The sequence below is a fragment of the Adiantum capillus-veneris genome, chromosome 6, assembly GCF_014529385.1.
Source record: "Adiantum capillus-veneris isolate H3 chromosome 6, ASM1452938v2, whole genome shotgun sequence".
NCBI lineage: Eukaryota > Viridiplantae > Streptophyta > Polypodiopsida > Polypodiales > Pteridaceae > Adiantum > Adiantum capillus-veneris.
The window spans coordinates 163,318,050-163,342,992 of NC_140936.1; the positions used below are offsets into that span (position 1 = coordinate 163,318,050).

A 24,943-nucleotide genomic window follows, 5' to 3' on the forward strand; every position below is an offset into this window, starting at 1 on the left:
CTCTTCCAAAAGTATTGACTACCAGCTTACAAATGACTGTTTTGGAGGCACTAGTACTAGTTTCCAATGTTGAATAATATATAAAATCTGCTAAAGAAGAGACGATTAATAAAGAATACTTCTAATTTCAAAAATAATCTTCAATAAGCCATTCATTTGAAATTACACTAACCCCACATGCTTTACAGGAACAAGCACTTACCTAAGGATCCTTTGACAACATTGAAAGCATATGACCCTTGAAAGGTCTTACATACACCCCTTGCATTTCACTGCATTGGCACCATGTACAGTAGATCTCTACTCCATTGTAATCCTTTGGTAGCTATGACCTAGTACACTCCTTTGGTGCCTAGTTCAGAGAGAGAGAGAGAGAGAGAGAGAGAGAGAGAGAGAGAGAGAGAGAGAGAGATGTTGCAACAATTTTGGAAAGAGATCTCAAAAGGGATAGAGAACTAGAGAAGGAAAGCTGGTGGTGCAGGTTATGGAACTTGAAAGAGAGGTCCAAGCTTGGGAAGAGAGTGAAAGTGGGCTAGGAAAACTTGGTGAATGAAGGAGATATTGGAGCTATGGAGAAAGAGGTTGTAGATCTAGAAGAGTTGGAGATATGGAGGAAGGGGTTGCAGATCTCAAAGGAGATGTTGGAGCTATGGAGACAGAGGTTGCAAATCTAGAAAAAGATGTTGGAGCTATGGGGAGGAAGGGGTTGAAAATCTCAAAGGAGATGTTGGAGCTATGGAGAAAGAGGTTGCAAATCTAGAAGAATATTTTTGGAGCTATGAAGGAAGGGGTTGCAAATCTCAAAGGAGATGTTGGAGCTATGGAGAAAGAGGTTGCAGGTCCGGAAGGAGATGTTGGAGATATGGAGACAAAGGTTGAAAATCTAGATGGAGATGTTGTAGCTATGGAGAAAGAGGTTGCAGATGTAGAAGGAGATGATGTAGCTATGGAGGAACATGTTGCAAATCTAGAAGGAGATATTACATACTTAAAATTATGTTTGATAGACTACTCTACAAAAAGGTGCCCTAGTATGTGTGTGTGTGTGTGTGTGTGTGTGTGTGTGTGTGTGTGTGTGTGTGTGTGTGTGAGAGAGAGAGAGAGAGAGAGAGAGAGAGAGAGAGAGAGAGAGAGAGAGAGAGAGAGAAATGTCAGGGCATTTTAGAGAGAGAGTGGGGACAAGTATTGCAGATCTGCACTTTTCAACATTAGCAGTTGAGGAGAGAGAAAGAGAGCATGGGTCACTTTTTGAGAGAGGGAAAGAAGAAGAGAGATAAGACAAAGAGGAAATAAGAGAGGGAAACTTTTAATATTTGAAAATTGAAAAAGTACTTTTAGGGGGGAGAGTAACTCCAACCAAATCTTTGCACATATTCTTTAAGAAAATTATCAAAAGTATTTTTATATATGCATGCCTAGGCTATCTACCCCACCATTCTAGCCTTTGGTCAAAGCTGGATTAAGTTTTAAGTACTTCCTTAAACTGCCAAATAAAGAGGCCTAAGTAGGACATCATGATTCAGGATCTAGAGCATTTCATGTATGTCTACTTGCTTGGTAAAGTCATCACAAGTTTGTAAAAGACGCAAAAGTGTGTTTGAAAGCTTAAGAGAAGTCCAAAAGTTACTGTGAGTGTTTCTGATAGAGCTACAGAGCATCAGGAGCATTTCTGTCAAAAAATAAAAAAAAATAAAAAAATAAAATTTTCAAGCCAGGAGACATCCTACGTGTAGGATGTCTACAGGTTAATCTGGTGGGAATTTTTGGATTTTGAGTTGACCAGTGTGTTCAGAAGGTGGGGTTTACCCTAATTTCATCTGGAAAGTGGAAATTTGACCATATCTTGACAGGATAAGGCTAGATAGACTGAAATTGCCAAACATCCTACCCAAATTGTGCCAAAACATTATTTTGAGACCAAAACCATAAGATGGCTGCATGAGCATGTCTTGCATGATATATTGAGTGACTGAAAGGGGTTTCATCTGATTTGGGTGAGAAAATTGGGTTCAAAGCAGACTTTAGCACTTTTGACTAAAAAAGGCAAGAACAACTAAAATTGGGGACTTTTGAAATCCAAACCAAAATCTAAGCATACCACTGGGTTGCTGACATCAAGGGAAAGATGTGGGTTAAGTCTGGGGTCAAACAGGCCAAAAAGACATACTACGCGTAGGATGTCTTCTGTGTGATTTTGGACTCCAAACCAAATTTTGAGTATACCAAAGTGATCAGCAACTCAAGGGGAGCCTGTGCTTTGAGTTTGAAGCCATTCTGATGAAAAAGACATCCTACGCGTAGTATGTCTAAAGCAAGAAATTGAAGCCAGACATTGACAGTGGGCATAGCAAGGTGTTGTATAGCCTAAGGCAAGCCTCCTAGTCAATTTTGGTCCAAATTGGAGTTGATTAGATTAATCAAGATCAGCAACAGGCTGTCAGAACAGATTTCTGACTCATTGATCAGCTAATAGGTGTCCAAATCAAAAAGTAAAAACAGTTGTGGGTTCAGCACATCAAGGGGAAACCATAGTGCAAAGATCCAGGCAAAACAAAGTAGGAGACATCCTACGCTATAGGGGCTTACTGAAGAGAAAATTTGATTGAGCTTAGACAGTGAGATTCCATTTGGCTTAAGGGTTCCAGAACTTCTTTCAGAAGTGAATTTGGACCTTGTTTATCCAATTGACGGAGCAAAGACTGAATTCAGACTTTTTTGTGTGAATTGACCAATGTACGAGGGAAGTACAGTTCCACAATAGAAGACCTAGTCCAGAATATCAGCATTGTATAAAATATAGTAGTGGTTGAGATTAACTCTCCGGTTATACCAATCATTACTAAGATAACCTCTAGCAGATAAATGCTTTGATTCGATTGCCGAAATTAAACGCTTGTATACAGGTATATTCAGCAACAAAGCAAGAAGTTGTGCAGAGACTGATCCTTTGCCAGGTGAGTGGTTGGATTTATGATAAATTGCATTGATAAGTTTGATGAATTTAAGATTAGGAAGATACATTGTTAGAGACCAGAAGGTGGTAGGTGACCAAGGTAGCTTAGTGTCCACCAAGGAGAGTGTAACTCACGCAAGGTTAGATCCGCTAGCATCGATTATTGAGGAAGGTAGTGATACTGACACTTCGTCAGACAAATCTTTCTTCATGATGGGTAGTCAACAGCCAGGAGGTTTCACCTATGATGGACCAATGCCAAGAGGAAGCACCTCCCAAAATCCTTTGAATGATTCCAAGCTCACTGTGATCTTCTTAGAGGGAACAAACTCAAGAGGAGCCCTAGTCTATTTTGACTATCGAGCACGCAAGTGCATTTGTATTGAAGAGAGGCCAGCACAGAGATTGGAGATAATCCGAGTCTATGATGATGGAGATAATTCCGAGACGAAAGGGAAACCACTATCTGATAGTTAGTAACCCTGAGATTACAATAGATATGGAGATAATGTAACGAAAGGGAAAATGGTTTCAGAAGCTTAAGAACCGCCACCAAACATTGATCGGCCCGAAGCTATTTTTATGTATGATAAGAAAACAACCAGGGTTCCAACTTATAACGAGAACGTGGAAATCTACAAGCATGAGAGTGAGGGTATAGTCACTTACTTTCGCAGCAAAGAACCATACGTAAACGAATTAAGCAAAGACAAGGTTCTTTACTTATTCTCTTATGAAACTGCTATGGGGAAGGGTATAGTTTTTGTTGATAGATACGGGCGAGAATACCAACGTATTCTCCCAGAGGAGGTAGAAAGGGCAATAGGTCCAGGAGCATCAACGTATGCCCCTGAAGAAGTGCCAAGAGCCACCTACACCCCAAGCAAGTCGACAAATCCTTTTTCAGAAGATTATGACGCTACCTCACATTCCACCCAATCGTAGGCATTCAACAACCAAAACCAACCGGCAAACCAGCCATCATTGCAGGCATGGCTTCGACAGAGTGCTACAATGGAACAAGACCAAAATCGGGATGGTTATCAAGCCGCGCGAGGGCTAAGAGATTTGCAAGAACCACCACTAAGGAGAGAGTAAGCCAAAGACTCAAGGCAATAAGGAGAGAGTAATCCAAAGACTCAAGGGTCAACAGAGCCTAGAGGACCACCCATAGAGCGAGTTCAAAGAGATGAACCATCTCTGGTGAGAATTGTTAGAAATTATGGCTTAGGAGCACCACTAGGAGAGGAACCAGCCTATTACAGAAGACCTGAGGAGGTATATCAATTAGGACGTGGAGATCCAATGATGAGGTTTGTAGACCATCGTAGAATTAGACCTTCTCAAGTGCAAAAATGGGTAAACAAGAAATACACAGGAAGCAGAGACCCAAGAGATCATGTAGCAGCCTTTGTGCGTGTAATTAGAGCCGAAGAGGTGTTAGACTTTCCTACCCAATTTGCAGGGTTTGGACTAACCCTAGAAGATGATGTTGCCACTTGGTTTGACTCTGTAGAGCGTAGAGACTTTGAGTCTATGGAGGAAGTGTTTGAAGAGTTTATTGAGGAATTCTCACAAAGAGGGATAGCTCATAATTCCGTCTCACAAATCCATAAATTCAAACAGAAAGATGTGGAATCTGTATGAAAGGCAGCCCTAAGGCTAAAAAGATATGTTAAGTTCTGTCCTGTGGAAGAACTGCCAACTCAGTCCAGACTCATGCTGATATTCATCCAAGGACTAAGGAATGTGGATCTCCAGAAAGAATTACATATGAAAAGGAGCACAACGTTGAATGAGTTAACCAAGGAGGCTCTTTACCTTGTGGACAATTGTGCGGTCTACAAAGAGGGGGAGTTCAAGGACCTTGATGACGATTCATCTTCACAACAAAGTGAAAGCAAGTCTTCTAGGCACCTAAAGGAGAAGTAGCTGTAAACCAAGAGCTGCTTGTAGTAGATGAAGTGCTAAAAAAGATTAACTTGTACGCCAAACCCCAAGTTAAACAGCCCAAGTGGTGTGCTATTGAACAAAAATGAACAAACCATGGGACCGAGGAATGTTATTATAACAATGGATATGTGAGGGAGAGACCTTACGCTCCCCAAGATCCTGTAGCTTCTCCTTAAGTTCCACCGATGCCTAGGTATCAGGCAGGCAACCTACCAGGACCTGTAGGTGTAGAAAGACCACAATCGGTGTTGGGGCAGCAACCACCCCTACCAGGATTACGACCAGTTGGTATAAGATACACACCAACCGTAACCGAATCAGAGGATAAGGCTTTGGTGCCTATGCATGCATATTATGAAGATCCCAATGGATATGTGGAAAACTCTATCTATTATCCACCAGAAGAACGCTCGACACCAGAACCATGGAGCATGATAGGAAGTACAGGACCACCAACAGCTGCACAAGCAGCAGGAGAAGGGAGATATAGCTTAGATGAACGAACATTGTTGTTCACATCCAACGGAGACATGGACGGACAGAGACATGCATACCAACAAAGAGGAGCTCAAGGAGCACCTCAACAACCCAAGGGACCCTTCTACAAGTGTGGTAGAGACCATTGGCTAAGAGACTATCCTCATGATGAAATCATTAGAGTCAACGCGTATTGCACTGAGTGTGGAGTTACTCATTTGATTCCCGATTGCCCTAAAAACCCGAGCAAAGGAGCAAAAACCACCTTGAACATGCTAGAAACAGTACCTTCCAATGGAGGATCGGAAAATGAAACAATCATACCTATTCAGGCAGTAACACGAGCCCAAGCTAAAAGAATGACGAACCAACCCATAGTTGAAGAGCCAAAAATCGATGCCCAAAGTTCAGAAACGAAAGATCAGAGGAGTACTTGGAAAGCTAGAAAGGCGCATATGAAAGCCAGGAAGGAATGAGAGCAAACAGCTCTATCCGAGGAGTTGAAACATACAAAGGATAGATTAGAGCGGTTAGAGGATCTAGCTAGCTTAAGTTCACACACCACGGCAACCATAGCACCCAAGGAAATGGCAAAGCCCAAGAGTGCAGGATCAGGAGGATCTGTACTGGCAGACAAGGTAAATGAGCAGTTGGATGCACTTCTAAAATCTTATGAAGCTAGACTTAAAAAGAACCAAACCCAGGAGCAAAGGTGGATGACTTATCCATATGCAGAAATAGAAAAACAAAGGTTGGAAATGTGTAAAAAGATGATCAAAACAGCTCAATCATTGATGGAAGACTCGCTAGGTAAACCTCCAAATTGGCATGAGGCACCAGCTCCAACCCCTATCCAACCAACTTTAGAGGAACATGTAGAAACAAAGGAAAGACTCACTAATGCCTATGAGTCCAGAGGAGAGCCTATCATAGTGCCAAATACAACAAATGAGGCAAGTGACGGGTTCCAGCCCAAAACATTGACAGAAATGGGTAAGGACTGTAACGGTCTAGACGATCTGTAGAAGCAAATCCGTGAGTCCAACGAGGCTAATAGGATGAGTAACAACATGAATAGCACGAGAAAAGAAAAGAATGTAACCTTACCTCCTATTGAAGAATTTGAGGCAAGGTCACAAATGAACTTTGAGATACATTCACAAGGGGGAGACCAGGGATCAATTAGTTTGGGGCACAGCCAACCAAACTCGCTGAGAACTTTACCCTCTTACCTAGGAGAGTATGAAGCCAGGTCGGAAGTGAGAGCAATCCCATCTCAAAGACTTTCGTCTAATAAAGCGATGGATTCACAAGGATTGATTGAGTTATTGTCCACACCTGTGGCATGCACAATCACATTAGCAGAACTCCAAAGGTTACGACCAAACATGTGGACCACAGTAGGAAAATGCCTAGAAAAATTTGGAGTGAAAGACCCCACCTTGAGGCTACAGGAAGGGATTAGAGAGTTGGACAGACCTCAATTAAACACTAGGCCAGTACCATTAAACAAGGTTGGAGAGTATTGCGAGGGAGAAGATGGAAACACCACGCTACCAGTAGAATTCCAAGGAGTAGTTTCCAAAGCTATTCTTGACAGTGGAGCGGGGGCTGCTATCGCCACCAAGGAAATCTGGAAAAAATGGGGAAAACCAGCTTTAAGAGCTACCAGAATGAAATTGCAACTGGCAGATGGGTTCATGGAGAAGCCTCTGGGACTCTTAGAAAAAGTGGTTGTTACTTCGTGCGGGATCGAGTATGAGCATACATTTGAAATAGTTGATTTCGACGAAAAGAACAATTATGAGATCATCTTGGGAAGACCATTCATGCGACAATTGAAAATGGTCCAAGATTGGGGTTATGACCACATATACCTCAGACATGGTGAGACAACAACTAAAATACACCTGAAAGACCATAGTTACAAAGATGTGAACCAAACACCTGTGGAAGAGTTTGATTCAGCTACAGTAGCAGGATCAAAACTCCTAGCATGGTTAGGGCAACAAAAAGAGCTATGGATGTGCGGAGCTTCGCATTGTGGAAGCTTAAGAAGAGAGGAATGTGTCTTATAAAGAGAAATTGAGAACAATGAGTATATTCCAGAACCTTTCCTTGAAGATGCCTTGGAACCTCTAGAATGGGAACACATACTAGCAACATTGGATGTCTGTACCATTACAGATAGTCCAACAACAAAAATTTGCGATAAGGATGGCTATGATATGCTACCCTACTACATGGTAAACATCTGGAAGAAAATGATGATGCAGATAATGAGTGTTCTGACACCTCAAGTGAGTGTGGAAGGAAAGCCGAGAATATAAAGTTTTATGATTTTGCTAATCAACACCCTAGACATCAGGAACGTTATAGGAGGAAACGAGCAGGAAACAAAGTGAGAGAGAACCTGATGCCCAGGATAAGAGGTAAACCTCACTATTTGATGCTTGTAAAAGCAGAGGATTGTGTAAAAGATCAAATATCAGGAAGATTCTCAAAAGATCGAAGGGAAAGAACGCGAGAGGAAATAAAACAGGTACGAAAAGCTAAAATAGAAACAAAATCACAAAAATCCCAAAAATAAAAAATAGAAACAACAAAAGACCAAGAGTGGACCAAATTGGAGCGTAAACAGAAATACCAAGAACTGAAACGGTCTTTACGTGAGATATGGACTACTGAAGAAGATAGTGATGGTAAAGGGGAGTCAGAAAAGGGAAACATGAATGTACCATCACACTATCGGAAATTTACCATCTAGGACAGAAAAATCATCATGACATCACCAATCAGGGAAAGAACCAACCAAGAATCTTACGATGGGCTAGAAAATGCAAAAAGGATAGACCTTGCAGAACCAGGTGAAAAACCTCATCCGGTCTACATAGCAAACGATTTAGAGCCTGAAGAAGAAGAACGGCTAACACAACTTCTCAAGAAGTATAAAGATGTGTTTGCATGGTCCTATAAAGACCTCAAAGGAGTTGATCCATCGATATGCCAACATACAATTCCTTTGAAATCAGATGCAAAACCTAGCAAACAACGTACTTATACATATAATGACACATTTGCTAAACGAATCAAAGAAGAGATTGATAAACTGATGGAAGTTGAATTCATCTATGAAATCGAACATACAGATTGGGTGTCACCCATTGTGGTAGTTCCCAAAAAGAATGGAAAACTGCGAGTGTGTGTAAACCTCAAAAAGGTAAATGCAACCACCATAAGGGATAATTATCCCTTGCCAATCACAGAACATGTACTTGAGCGGGTGGCCGAGAAACGGGCTTATTCCTTTCTGGATGGGTTTTCATAATACAACCAACTGGCAATAGCAAGGGAGAATCAACACAAAACAGCGTTTGCCACAGAATGGGGAATTTATGCGTATCGAGTTATGCCGTTTGGCTTAACTAATGTCCCAGCTACCTTCCAAAGGTTAATGACGCACGCATTCAAATAATACCTAAGAATATTCTTAGAAATCTACATGGATGATCTTTGTGTACACTCTCTTCTACGAGAGGAACATATTGACCATTTGCAAAAGGTCTTTGAAAAATGCAGGACATATCGAATCTGTCTTAACCCAAAAAAGTGTATATTCATGGTTAAGCAAGGCCGCATCTTAGGACACATTGTCTCAAGAAATGGCATAACCATTGACCTAGACAAAGTCAAATTCATAGTGGACCTACAAGTGCAATCCTTCATGGGACAGTGCGGATATTATCGAAGATTCACATACATGTATGCAGTTATCGCACAACCTCTGTATCGTTGCTGGTCAATTTTGATTGGACCGAGGAGTGTGAAAATTCATTCCAAAAGCTCAAGGAAAACCTTATATCAGCACCTGTACTTAAAGCACCAGATTGGGAAAAGATATTCCATGTTCACATTGATGCTTCTGCATATACAATTGGGAGTATTTTGGCTCAGCCTGGAGACGGAACAATGGATTTTCCAGTATGTTATGCAAGACGACAGTTAAACAGTGCGGAAAAGAACTACACAACCACCGAACGAGAAGGGGTAGGAATGATTTATGCTGTAAAGAAATTTCGGCATTATTTGCTCGTAAACAAATTTGTGTTCTTCACAGATCATCAAGCTTTTTTGTATCTGGTAAATAAACCATGCAATACAGGGAGAATTGTACGCTGGTTTATTATATTGCTAGAGTTTGACTTCACAGTGGTGGTCAAAAAAGGTAAAACCCATCTACGAGCGGATCATCTTTCAAGGATACACAACGGGGAAGCTCCTGAAGGAGTAGATGATGACATACCAGATGTTTATCTTTTCAATATTGAAATGATACCCAAATGGTCTCAGGAAATTGTTAGCATTCTTTCCTTTGTAAGTGGGTTTAGTAATATGGAATACAGATCCAAACAACAAACAATTCGACAAACAAAAAACTTCCAGTTGAGTAGCAGGACGGATGTATCATCTAGGCTCAGACCAAATCTTACGATTATGTATAAATCCGGAAGAATTCGAGTGCTACCTTGAAGAAGCACATGTCTAGGATTGTGCATTTCATTGTTCAACAGTGAAAACACACCAGAGACTGAAACAGTTAGGGGTTTATTGGCCAACTATGTATGCGGACACACATTCTTATGTTACCAATTGTACTATATGTAGTGCCAAACGACCAGTGGATCACGCGACATTGTTTCAAGTAAACATTGCACCTACATGGAGTCAATATATCATTGATTTCTTAACCACTAGGACATTCCCTGAGAACATCACAAGAGCACGGAAAAAAGCTATAGAGATGGAAGCTCGTGACTTTCATTTGATTGGGAACCAACTCTATAAGCAAGGAAAAGACAATCAACTTAGAATCTGTGCAAGTGAAAGCGAATACCTACTGATTCTAGAACATGCACATAGCGGAATAAGTGGAGGCCATTTTTCGGGTGATAAGACGGCAAAAATAGTCTTAACCGTAGGTATATGGTGGCCTACATTGCACATGGATGCTGAAGAGTTTGTAAAGCATTGTGATGCGTGTCAGTGCATCAAGGTGTCGATAAAGAGAGATGAGATGCCACTACGGCCAATGATGGGAGCAAGAGCATTTGTAAAATGGGGCATTGATTTTGTGGGACCATCTCACCCCCTGCATATCGCACCCATACCCAATATATCATTGTGGCTACGGACTATCTCACAAAATGGGTCGAAGCCAAGGCAACACAAAAAGCAAATGCACGTACCACTGCACAATTTTTATATGAGAATTTTTTTGTATGATACGAGTTAGCAATAGAAATTGTCAGTGAATGTGGGACACATTTTCTTAATGAAGTCATTGAATATCTGCTAGAGGAATTCATGGTCATACATAGGAAATCTGCTCCATACCATCCACAGGCCAATGGACAAGTTGAGGCCACAAATAAAACACTATGCACGATTCTCACTAAAATAGTGTCATAATCAAGAACAGATTGGGATCAGCAGCTACACTCAACAATATGGGCATACAAGGTAGCTTACAAAACATCAATAGGAACAACACCGTACAACATGGTGTTTGGCCTAAATGCCATACTACCCATAGAGTTTTTAATTCCAACTCTACGAGTAGTGAAACGCTTAGAATGGACAGGGCATGAGCTCTCTTTAAGAATAGATGATCTTGAAAAGCTAGATGAACTCTGCTTGAGAGCTGTAGCTTCAATCTATGCTAAAAAGAGAAGACAAAAAGAATTTTTTGACAAACATGTGCGCACTAAAGAGTTCAAAACAGGTGATTATGTACTTGTTTATACTTTGAAGCAACATGCCAAGAAACTTAAAAAGCAAGGGATGGGACCATTTGTGATTAGTGATCTATCACAAAGTGGAGCTGTTAAGCTTGCTACATTAGCAGGTGAAGAAATGCCGAACTAGATTAGTGGATGTCGACTGAAGAAATATCATCTACCACTCACACAGGATATGCTTCGACAAATTCATCAAGGAAAACAACGAATGAAGGAAAAATAGAGAGTACGAGAGGAAGCTCAAGCGGAAGCACAAGAATGCATAGCAAAAAGAAGACTTCTGCGACAACAACAACAAAGTGGAACACCATTGCGAATCGATGTCATTCGACTGACAAAGTTGGATGAAGACACAGTGGAGCCAATAATTGCAGTCAAAGTGGGCAGCAATCAAGTTGAATCGAAGGCATTGCTTGATTCTGGAGCTCAGGCAAATTTGCTCTCTTACGGATTATACCAACCGCTCAAATCCACAGGTCAACTTCATTCTACTCCTCAAGTGCTGGAAAGTAGTATAGCATACCCGTTGAAAGCATTGGGATGGACTATATTGCATGTACAAATACATCAATATATTTACCCACACAAATTCTATGTGGTGGAGGATGAAAGCACACAACACCCAATGATGTTGGGACAACCTTGTCAAAAAGAGTACAATGTGCAGATAGATTGGAATGCGAATGCAGTCAAAATTCAGCATGCACATGAACAACAGGTGATAGCCTTTGCTCAGCAATACCGGAATCATCAGCTGCTGCAAGCCAAGCAATCACTGGAAAAAGAGCCAAAAGCAAGAATGCCACCAAAGAACAACATGATACCCGAGACCAACAGACAGGTAAAAGCCAACCATGCTAATTATAGACATACAAAGTCACCGGCCGCAATGCAAAGATCTAGGTTACCAAAACAAGGGAAACAAGTATGGATGCGGAAGGATAGAAATGACATGGCAGACAAACAACAATGCAACAAAAGAATTCAACCGAAGCAGATAGTTCAACCAAAAACCAAGGGCATAAAACAGATATGGATCCCAAAGAAAATGCTGAGCCATAACCCAAATGTCACCGCATTTGGATACCAAAACAAAAGCAAAAGGAACTCCCTTCAGTACAAGCAACAACTGCATTTGAAAAAGGATAGCCGACTTATGTGGATGCCAATCAGCAACAAAACAGTGGCAACAAAGGAAGTAGCCAAACATCTACAAAAACCGGAAAAACAAAAATACCAATGGAAAGCAAAGGCAATACGGCCCATGGCCATTCCGGCCAAGCCAATCATCTCCATAGAAACAACTACGGCTATATCAACAGTAGCGGCAAAGCAGTTGCCTTTTGCAAAAAAGACAATTAAACAGAGAGCAGTACAGTTATAACTGTTACTTGCAAAGAAAACAGGAAACCTCGACGGCGAATGCCAATAAGCATCTTGCTTATTCCCTTCTCTTGCACAACATTAATTTTTCCATGCATTGACCGAGTATGCATAAAATAGGGCCACATTAATCAGCTAAGCATTAGCATAAAATTTTTCAACCTATGCACGGCACATACTCCAAGGCGATACCTTGTCGTCCGGGAGGACTCTGGCTAGGGGGGGGGGGGAGGCATTCCTCAAATGCGGAACCAATAGCAGAAAGAGCAAAAAAGGGCATAAATTTTGACTATTTTAAGGGTTGTTGTTTGATTGCAAAATTTTCTGAGTAACCCAAGTATATATACCCTTATACAACATGTATCTATAGGTATATGGGGCCAAACGCCAAATCAAGCCCCTAGGTGTGTGTATATAAGTAGAAATAGCCAATTTTTGGGAAAAATATTGGTAAAATGGAGAAATTCGGCCATAAAAATTGCATGTGAGTGTATATAATGTTTTTTGGTGATGTTTTTTATTTATTATGATTTTTGGGGATTTTTTGGGTTTGATTTGCTATTTTCCTTTTAATTTTGCTAATTTTCGGCAGAAAAACTTCAAAAATATAAAAAGCAGGTGAAAAACGATCATAATGAAAAACAAAAAATATGGGGATGATCAGTGACTATAGGATAACCTATGGTACAGTGGGGGTGCAATTATGAGACTGGAGTGGAAAGCGTGTTTTGGCCAGGTTTTGACCGAAATGCCAAATTTCTGGTAAACGGAGCAAATGGAGTCCAAATCAAGAAATTTTTGAGCTTAAACCGCATCTCGCAAGAAGATAGGAGCACATGTCAAATTTCATGAAAAGTGGTTCGGGGACCTCCATTATAAAAAATTTTCACCTCATTTTTAGCTCATTTTCACTATTGACTTTGTGGAGAGAGCTTGTGCCACCTAGAGTGGACGGACCTTCCAGCAGCTTCTACGATGCGCACGACTACCCGACGAGATTCAGACATGAGAGGTAGGCTCACCACCTTGAGTTTTTCGCACATGTTTGTCGTTTTGTCACGAAAGCTAGCGTAGGGTTCACACACAAAGTGGACGGTAGAGACCTACAAGTAGAGACGGCGACCTAATGGCTAACCCAAAAGCAACAAGACTCCATCGGCAACTTACCCTAGCATAGGAGACCAGTCCTGGATGTCCAAAGGCAGTAGAAAACCATCGAAAAAAACCCTAATTCCTAGAATCCTGCAAGAGGCCACCAAATGGGAAATCGGCGAAAAGGCGCCCAAATACTACCAAATTTCATGGGTAGGAGCATCTCGACATGCTCGACAAGTCTATGTAACCCGCATGACCAAAAAGTGACCCGAAGCGGCACTAAACTTCAGAAATGGCATCAGACACACAAAGCGTCAAAATTGCTGTCGCGGCCAAACCGCATGACCATTTGCCACCAAACTTCACGAGCGGCTTTCCTAGACCATCAACAACCAAGTCCTATGGTGGTAGACTACCACAAATCATTGAAGGTATGTAAACGCAACCACGAGTGCTTCTAGAGTGACAAATTGCCAAATGAAGCTCCGATGAAGCCAAAGTCGACAAAAACCATACGGCAAGGATCCCCAGGGGATCGGGAAGCTATGGAGATCAACATCAAGAAATTTCATCGCCAAAAATCACTCCAAAAGTTAGGAAACGGCTAGGAGGCTCTGAAGTCCACACAGGGAGTTAATTTCTATCCATTTGACTTTTTTGTTGAAATTAGGCTTAAAAGGGACTCAGGGGGACCAAAGGCAGGCACTAGGAGCACAATCCATGAAAAATCATCAGGAGACATCCTACGCGAGGGAATTTTTGGGCACAGAATCCAACATTTTTCATCATACACATTTTCCGAATGACCTTTACATGCTATCCACCAAGTCTCATCACAATTGGACCAAAATTAACCTCATATGAATGAAAAAACGCAAAGTTAGGGCATAGAGGCAATAATGGGCCATAGACCTACCAAATCTTGTCCAAATCACATGAAACTTGCACAACACATTCACCAACACATCACCAACCAATCTGTGTGGTCAGAAGCAAAAATTGGTGAAGTAGACATCCTACGCGTAGGATGTCTATTTGACTTTTTGGACCTGCAGAGGATGTTTGTTCATTCTAGATCCAATCCCATCATCATCAAGAGCTCATATATCAATTTTGAAGCCATTCTAATCATTTTTGACCCCCAACACCTTCAAGATACACTTTTGGAGCCCAAAAACACCACACAGGCTCTTACAAGCATCAATCCTTGTCCAAATCCAAATCCAAGAGCATAGCCATGTTCCATAAGCCAAGGACTACCCACAGAACAAATATCATGTCATTTTGATGAAATAGACATCCTACGCGTAGGATGTCTCCAGCATAATTTGGACCTTCTTTGCAAAGAGTGACATCATGGGAGCCAATACCATGGTGCAAAGAGCCCATATACCAATTTTCAACCCATTTGGACATCAATTACTACCTGTTATGGACTTTCTACCCAATTTGTGACCTAAAGCCTGAATCAGCCAAAAAAATCCACTTTTTGATATCCAAATCCATATCCAGGCACATAGCCATGTTCCATGAGCCATGCACTACCAACATATCAAGTATGAACCAATTCTGATGAAAAAGACATCCTACGCGTAGGATGTCTAAATGGAAAATTTTGGCCTGAATTGCACTGTGAGCACATGCACAGCTTCACAAGTTCCTTTTAAACTTTATTTTCAATTTTCAAGTCATTTGGATAGTTAAAACTCAGTTTCTCACAGCTAATATGGAAAAAACGCTAACTTCAGACTACTGAGTGCAACAGGATCTATGGTAGCCGCGAAGTCATCGGCAAAGAAGAAAAGAATGACCATCAAGGTTTACCTAGAAGAACTGGAACCCTTCGTCATTCCAGAAGGAACACTAAAGCCCACTAGCACATGGATCCAAGAAGATCTATTAGAGTCCAATGACCTAAAGATCTACCAAGGAGTATTCAAAGACACTGAAGGCAATGTGATCGAGCTACCAATGCTGCCATGAGAACTCAATGAGTTCGTAAGAAGCAAGATGGCCGGGTACTTGGAGAAGATTGATCTCCACAACTACTTTGAAGCAGTACCGGTAGGGGTGGACATAAAGAGAGTCTGGGAGTTTGTGACAACCATCAAAGAAGATGGAGTGGCCAAAGTAACAGATCTACAAGATAGACCAAAAACAAAAATAATCATCACTGAGCAGGTTGTAGCAGATGCACTAGACCTCTCCAACAAGGGGGATAGTATAACTAAAAGAAGGTATGAGGTCAAGGAATGAGAAGAAAGCAAACTACACCTTTGAAGATATTGCAAACCCAAGAGTGGCAATCATGAGCCAGTTGTACAACCAATACTTCCATATGTGCACGAAGCGGCCACAAAAGTACAGAATGCCACCAGGTGCAATTGCCACAACATTCACTTGGGCAATGACGAAGGGCACCCCAAAGATAATCAATTATGCAGCGTATATACATGACAACTTAGTAAAGATGGGTAACAAGAAGCCAACATATATTGTGCCAGGAGAACTAATCACTAAGGTGATTTATGGGGCACTGGATGCAAAAGGAAGATGGCATGATCCCCCGTCTCAGAATGACTGGCCGAGGCTGAAAGAAGACAAAGAGGACAAGCCACAAAGAGCACCAAGGGTTGCCACAAGACTGAAAAGACGGCTAGAGCCTGTTCAAGAGGAGCAGTCTGAGCAAAAGAAAGGAAAGAAGGAATTTTCCCAAGTGTCGGTGAAAGAAACAAAGTCACAAAAAGCGACAAGATTAGAGAGGCTGATGGAGAGCTTCAGAGCAGAGGGAGCCCTTAAAGGTGATTTGAGTGAACTCTGGAAACCTTCTCTAGAAGCTATGTCGGGATCATCCCGAAGAGTGCAAAGGGATAGATTCGAGGATTATATCAAGAATTTTGAGATTCTTGATGCCGCATCAGAGAATATACCGCATGTACCTTTCATAGAGGAGGAAGTGGAGCAAGGCAGAAACTGATAGATGAGCAAGAGAGCCAAGAGAGAGAAAGAAAAACTAAAGCAGACAGAGATTTAAAGGGAAAGCCTACATCTCTACCGGCCAGCCCTAAACCCAGCCCACCGCCCTCACCACCTCCTCACAGCCCTCCACAAGAAGATAAAGTGGCTGAAGAAAAACCAGAAGAAACGGGAAGAGGGTAAGCAAGAGCAGAGCCAGGAGCCGAAGCCAAAGGAAGAGGCTAAGCCTCGAAGTGAGCAACAAGAGTCGGATGATTCGTATCACACATTTCTGGACCTGCTAGCTGCAGGGTACACAAAAGAAGAGGCTGCCACAGTCGCATTCGACTTGGCAAGCACAGGGCCTAAATAACAAATGCAAGGCATCCGGTTAATAGAACTAAAAGAAATGGCCACAGATACAGTGGACCTGCACCCACCCTCCAATGACTAGGATGTGGTGATGACGAAGCTAACCGGGTTGAGAGCACAGTCAATGGCTTCTGAAGTGAGATGGCAGCTCTCAAGGCCACGGAAATAAAGATAAAGCTGGAAGTAGACTCTCTACAAGGACAAAGCCAAAGACAGAAAGAGAGAGAAGCTGAGCTACAGGCCAGCCTAGCAAGGGCATTGCAAAGATGCCAGGCAATGGAGGAAGAAAATCAGGCAGCAACACAAAGAATGCAAGGAATTGAAGAGGAATGTCAGTAGCTCAGCAAATCACTGATAGATACCGAGAGGGAAAGGAATAACCTGACCCTACAGCTGGCTGAGGAATCTAAAGAAGTTGAAGCCATGAGAAACGCCAAAGAAAAGGCGGAGATAGATCAAGAAGCCAGCCAGGATGAGGTCCTTGAGCTCAAGGACCAGCTCAAAGTGAAAGATCAGACCATCCAGAGGCTGCGAGCATCCCCTGCCAGAGTCAGAGCTACTAGCTCGACTCACATCACTACGGAGAGTCAACTTTATGAAGAACAGATGCAAGAACTTCAGAAGGAGCTGACTCTAGAGAAAAAGCAAAGATTGATGATGGCAGAAGGGTCTATTGTCATGCAAACAAGATTGGAAGAAGACCAAAAAGCCCTACAAGAGGAAGTAGAAAGTATAAAAAGAAAGCTCGAGGAGGCAGAGAGGATAAACGTCGAATTGAATGACCTCCTCCTGAATATGGGCGAAGAAGCTGAATCGGAAAAACAGAAACTCCTAAAGCAGATAGAGGAGCTGAAAGGACAACAAGCAGGAGAGCAAGAGGGCACAGGGCCAGCAGCCAATTAAGGCATTGATTTAGAGAATGTGGCAGATCCGGTGGACACGCCTATGCAAGAGGAAATCCTAGAAGGATCCTCTCAAGAGCCACAGGATCTAACACAGGAAGAGGAAGAAAAGTTGCGTAAAGCAATAGAGGTGTAGATCAGAGAGACAACAAAGGAAGCCTTGGAGTGGGAGCAGAGGGTTTTCAAGTCTATGACCATCCAAAAGATCGACGCCAACAACCTCACGCGCGAATGGCTTCAACCCTCTCTCCCATATCCATTGCTGAAATATGAAGTAGCCACCATCAATAAGTGGATAAGAGAAGAGCCGATTGTACCACTCTACAACGCAGATACCTCCCAACCAGAAGGGATCAAGCTAATAGTTGACTCTCAGCCCAAATGGAGGAAGGCCCGGCTCACAAAGTACCCACAATACCTAATCCACTTGGTAGAGGCACCAAAAAACATCAAATAACAACCTCAGCTTTTGTCCTCTACCAAGGATCAGGACGTGGAAAGCCCAGGAGATCTTGCAAAGGAGCCAACTTACTTGGCTGAATTACCCTAAGCTGCCGGGCTTGAAGGCAGGTGAGAGAATAAGTGTCCAATACATGGTGAAAACCCTAACGGGCGCCATCAAATTGCTCACTGGCTCACCTGACCTTATGTGCATCATGATGAAGAAAATCTGCAAAACACTTTTAGCAATATTTGAGACATTCAAGCCAGGCCAGGTGATAGACTATATCTTCTTCTTCCAAGATACTTACAGATGCGCTTATGATCTGTCTGGTCAGCCTTCCAAGGAGGTGATACATGCGTTGTATAAAAGATAATGTTTCTACCATCCTATCACCTCTAGGCCTTTGAAGAAGCGTTCTACACAGGCTTCTTCACAATAAACACAGATATTTTTGGCCCAACAATGATGAACCTGCATGCAAGATACGAATCACTGATCAAGATGCGTGAAACCATACGATGAAGAAGCGAATCAGCGGTGCCATGTCGGGGACGACATGAGCAAGGAGGGGGGGAGTGTTAGAAGCTGGACACACCCCACGGAGGCTAACTACTTGGAGGATTATCATTTTTTGTAAATATTCATTTATTGAGGAAACCTGATTTTTCACCTCGAAATATTGGGACTTAAAGAAGTTTCCAGATTGTATCCTAGTTTTGATAGATAGATGGAGTAGTTGGTTGATTTTGGAACTTTAGGGTTTGAGAATTGTAAGGTATATATACCACTTTTTGACCTTAATGAAAAAACTTTTTTTCATTTTTAAAAAAAAGTTTTGAAGTCTGAGAGTGAGCGTACTGTGTACGAGAGAGAGTGTGAGCTTCATCTTGACGCTACATGTGAATCGGTGGTCGGAATCAAGTGCGGAGAAGTGCAGTGTGTTGCCCCCGACGAGAGCTACTCGCCGATACCTACATTGCGCGCGTACGGTCCAGTTTTGCGAGCTCCTTCTACGAGCTTCATCTAGTGATTGGGTGAGCATACGTTGTACGATTTTGCATTGCAGCATATCCACACGTTCACATTGAGTAGAGCTACACATTAGGCACTTTAGATTTTGGAAACGAAGACCTGCAGATTTCGGCCAGACATCCTACGTGATTTTGTACCGGGTGTTTTTTGGGTTGGGATTTTGGTTCATAGACCTTAGGGAGAGCGACCTATTGGTAGTTAGTAGGGTCTCCTTCAAGTTCTATGGTGTTTCGAGATTGTTTGATGGGTGTTCGGCTCTAGACAGCGTTGCAGGAAGTTTCCTCTTATGCACTCTTGAAGGCTGTGACTTAGACAATTGGTAGAGACCTCTGTAGAAATTAGTTAGGAGTCGGTCGAGTGTAGGTTGACACCTTATGCTTGCTTCCACGTGCCTGCGGGTCGAGCTTCGTCCTTAGCTGACATTATATGTTAGGTGAGTTCTCGCCTGTGCGGACGTCCGTCGCGGCGTATCCGTCCAACACTTTTGCTCGACAAAGTCTATCTTTTGGAAGACAATATCCTTGAGATGTAAGTCACAAAACTTGTCTACGTATTTGTGGATAGACTCATGAGAGAGAAGCTTCAAAGTGCGACATTCGATAAGCACTTTGTCCTTTGCATCGCTTGTTGCAAGGAATTGCTTCATGATGGAAACTCATACAGGTTTCTATGTCTTTAGGGCTTCACCATTTCCACGAAGTCTAGCCCACCATTGATGAGCCGATTTAAGAAATTGCATAGCTACATGGTGTAGCTTGGAGGACTCCGTGAAGCCCTCGTCTCCAAAGGCCGCATCAAAATGCTAGATGAAGGCCAATATGTTTGGTGGCACCAAAGGTGATAAAAGAGATACTTTTTCCTTCCTTTTTGAACTTTTTGAGCTTTTGTGACCTTCGCCATGCAGGGTATGATTTGCAATTGCCTCCCCTCTTGTATTCTTTAAGAGAACATCCATAGCTTTCATCGAAAGAGGAGGAAGGTGAAGAAGAAGGAGAAGAGGGTGACCTCTTTCTTGCCCTTTTCTTCCTTTGTTTCCTCTCTTCCCTTTTGAAGTGATGCGGAGAAGGACTGTATGTTGATCAGTTCCTCTTGGGAGGAGTTGGCGATCATCTAGACCACCATCTTCATGGAGACACATCTTTAGAGGAACTTTAAGTTTCATTACTTTCTTGCTCATGGGATTTGTCCTCTCATATGGGAGAGAGTCTTCTATTGGGGGTCTCTTCAAGAGGCCTCCTAAGCTCTCTCTCCTCTTGGAGAGGAAGGGGAATCCCATAAGCGTGAAGTTGTTGAGTAACTTCGGCTTGCAAAGCAGGGTTGCCCATAGCTTACTGCAACTTGGTAACAAGATAATTGACAAACATGGGAGCATCATCATTAGCACCTTCATGTGCAAAATCAAAGTTATCAATGTTCATTCTACTCTCTTGGTTATTGTCAGCCATGTTAACAAGATTTGTGTACTTACTTAGTGTATGCTTTGGCAATTCAAAACCTTAGTTGCCACTCCTCTTAGCCTTTGAAAATTGGCACTTAAGTATCTACACCAACGACTGAAATTGGTTAATTATATAGAGTAGTGGACGGGGCCTGATATTGTAGAATTGCCAAGGGCTAGCTCCTTTTGAACTTCTTATGGCTCAATAATGATAAAACCGTAAGCAAGTCTAAAAAGACCCCATTATTAAGTCCAAATCTCCCGAGGAGATGGAGATCTTGCACTTTTCACTTCACACAATGAGAGTATGTGTGAGTGTGTGTGGTAAAGTACACCCCCCAAGCTAGCCCCCTTCTTGCTTTGGTCGACCCCCCCTTGTAGCTGAAGCTTGAAGCTCATTGGACCCCTGCAAGACTGGCCAATCACATACAACATGCATTACAAGAAACAACGGTAGTTTTGGGACAAGTGTCCCCCTTTCCCCTTTGAGAGAGAGGACTTGATAAATGCAAAGACAATTAATTAAATCCACTAAATTATCATCGGACCCCTTGGGAGGCTAACCAATAGGATTTAGGCACACATGACGGCAACATGAAGAGGATTTTGACAAGTTCCTTTTTTCTTTGTTTTGACCAAACTTGCCTTATTTGAGGGTGTGTGTGTTCTCTTTCTAGCCCCCTCTTGTAGGGATCGCCCTCTCCTTGTAGAGATAATTGTTGACTTTTGTGGAACACCTTACCCTCAAGCACCTTAGTCACCAAGCATGACAAAGCACCTCAAGCTTGGGTAATGTTCCCACAAGCATCTCAAGCTCCCTGGTCAGCAAGCACGACAAGCACCTCAAACACCTTAGTCATCAAGCATGACAAGTACCTCAAGCTTGGACCGGGTTCCCACCTCAAGCTCATCCCTAGCTTACCTAAGGCCAAAGGACTTTTTACCACTAACCTTTGGAGGTCTTTAATGAAGCTAACCCTAAGGTATTTTAAGCTCCATTGGTTGGCCTTGCTCTTTGATAGACCATCTCCTATTTGGAACCCTTTACCATTGGCCCCATGGCAAGATAGATTTGTAAGCACATGTCTATATTCTAACCCCTTGTTCCCGTTTATTCTCCCACATGAAATGATGAGTTTAATATGAGAAAATCATTTGGGTTGGTTAGATATTAGATTTTATGACAAGAAGTATCAGAACAACGAATATCATTCAGACCGTATGAATGAGTTTCTTAATTCTACTCGGGGAACGAGAGATCTAGAATCATGCTATCAACATTTCTTGACCCTTACAAATATGCTCCAGTCGGGATGACTCAGGAAGTCAAAATGGCACAATTTGTGTTAGGCCTCCATAATCCTTTAAAGACTAGACTTCAAAGCTTATGCCTTATAAATTTTACAAATGTTCTTGATGCGGGTAAATGGATTGAGCTCAAAATATCAAATGGTAATAAAAGACATCGACCAGAGGATGAGTCTAGGAGTTCGCAGACTCGAGAAGACATATTACATAGAAGGATAATTATAGATCACCTTTGCTTCAATTGTTTTGAGCCCGACCATGTGTCTCAAGATTTTTCATTTAATGATCCAGATAATTATGAACTTACAAGACAAAATGATGCTCGAAGTACGTAACAAGAACCTTAACTATTCACAATATGGACCTAATACAACCAGAGAACACCACAAAACCAAGAGAATTTCAAGCATGGGAATCCAATCTTTACAAGAAATGGACAATCCAATAGACCAGCTCATTCATGAGAAGAAATCAACAACCTTAAGGAGGAACCCAAGCCAATAGAACTTAGAATACTCGAGGTGGAGGAAATCCATCAAATGTTCATGTCCATGCAGCTATTGTAGATGAAGGAGAAAACAAAGAAATTTTGATGCCTTTTGGACTTGCTAATGCTCCAACTCTATTTAATAATGAGGCAACTAAAATCTCTCCAGAACAAGATTATAATTGGGAAATAAAATAGTCAATTTAGCCTATATCTATAGAAGGTTTTAGACTTACTCATTTGTTATTCATGTCGAGGTGAGGACACCTCAAATTTTTCAAGTGTGAGAGGATGTAAGATTCCCAATTTTTGGGTCTCTTTTAAAAATAACAAAATAGCTTTCAATATCTACTTTATCAAATTCTTGTTTAGAATGCTTGCTTGACTGTAAGATATTCCACATACATGTAGATGCTTCCAATTTTGCCATTGTGTGTATATTAGCTCAACCAGGAGACAAAAAAGTTTGATTTTCCTATTTCTTATGCTAGTAGACAGTTGAATGTGGCAGAGAAAAACTATACAACCACCAAAAGGGAAGAATTAGGAATGATCGATGTTATAAAAAATTATAGACATTACCTATTGGCTAACAAAATTGTGTTCTCTTGTGGACCACCAAGCCTTATTGTATTTGGTCAACAAGCCACGCAACACAGGAAGAATACTGAGATGGTTCATTATTCTTTTGGAATTTGATTTCACTGTAGTTATGAAAAAGAGCACTACTGACCAGAGGGCAGATCATTTATCAAGGATTATTTCAGGAGAACCACCAAAAGGGGTAGGCGATGATCCACCAAATGTATATCTGTTCTCCATGGAATGATACCCCGATGGTCAGAAAATATTGTCTCATTGATGACCATGGTTCAAGTGGATTCACAAATACCACTTCCTAATACAACCAAATTAATTGGAAAATCGACTATGTATCAATTACTAGTTGGAAGGCTATATAAAAGAAATCAAGTTTGAATATTTCTTTTGTGTATTAATCCTGAAGAGAAAAACCAATACCTAAGTCAAGCACATATTACCATAGTGGGACTTCACTTTACAAAAGACCAAACTATGCAACGGATCTTGAAACTTGGAGTATTTTGGCCAACCATGAGGAGTGACGTTCACTCATTTGTAAAAAGATGTCCTCAATGCCAGAAACAAGCACCCATACTTCATGTGACATTATTCCAAATATCACTTATTTTTAAGTGGAGTAACTATCTAGCTACTTACTTATCAAGCTGAACATTTCCTGAGGATAGGAGTAAATGCCGCCAAAGACCAATTGAAATTGAAGCAAGAGACTATGCTCTTATTGGAAACCAATTGTATTGAAGAGGGAAGGATCAACATGTGCGTCTTTGTGCAAATGAAGATGAATATGAATTCCCATTATAGAACAAGCACATGTTGGATTAGTTGGAGGTCACTTTTCTAGTGAAACCACCACAAGAGAAATCTTAATGGTAGGCATATGGTGGCCAACACTTTTTGCAGATGCCAAAGAATATGTTCAAATGTGTGATGCATTTCAACGAGAAAAAATGCCAACCCGTGTTGATAGCATGCCTTTAAGACCAATGATGGGGGTTAGAGATTTTGAAAAATGGGGTATAGATTTTGTCGGGCCAATACAACCACCGGCTTATAGAACCCAAGCTCAATATATCATTGTAGCTACGAACTATTTGACCAAGTGGACAGAGGCTAAGGCAACACAAAAGAATGATGAGAGAACCACAACCTCATTCTTGTATGAAAATGTGTTCACAAGATATGGACTGTCAATAGAATTTGTCAGTGATAGGGGGACTCATTTCCTCAATGAGGTAATTGAGTATCTACTTAATGAATTTATGGTCATCCATAACAAATTGGCTCCCTATCACCCACAAGCAAATGGACAAGCTAAGCACACAAATGAAATTCTTAGCTCGGTATTGACTAAAGTGGTTAGTTCAAGATGGACTGATTGGGAAATGAATCTCCATGCCACTCTATGGGCTTATAGAGTTTCATTCAAGACAGCTTTAAATGCTACACCCTTTAATCTTGTTTATGGTCTTGATGTCATATTGTCGATAGAATTTCTATTGCCGACACTAAGGGTAGCTAAGGATCTCAAGTGGACTGGACATGAATTGTCAGAGAGGCTTGAAGATTTAGACAATCTTGATGAGAAAAGGCTAACAGTTGTAGCTCACATCTATGTACAAAAGAAGAAACAAAAACAATTTTTTGATTCCCATCTAATCACAAAAATCTTCAAGAAAGGGGACTTAGTTTTAATCTACTCCCTTAATTAACACATTCCCAAGTTAACAAAAAGGGAAACGGAC

The 24,943-nt window shown here is 41.6% G+C and overlaps 1 pseudogene; it reads left to right on the plus strand.

Annotated features, from left to right (window-relative positions):
- Positions 1-569: 569 nt before the first annotated feature.
- The window catches only part of LOC147456641 (uncharacterized), a 29,610-nt pseudogene continuing 5,236 nt past the window's right edge, over positions 570-24,943 (plus strand).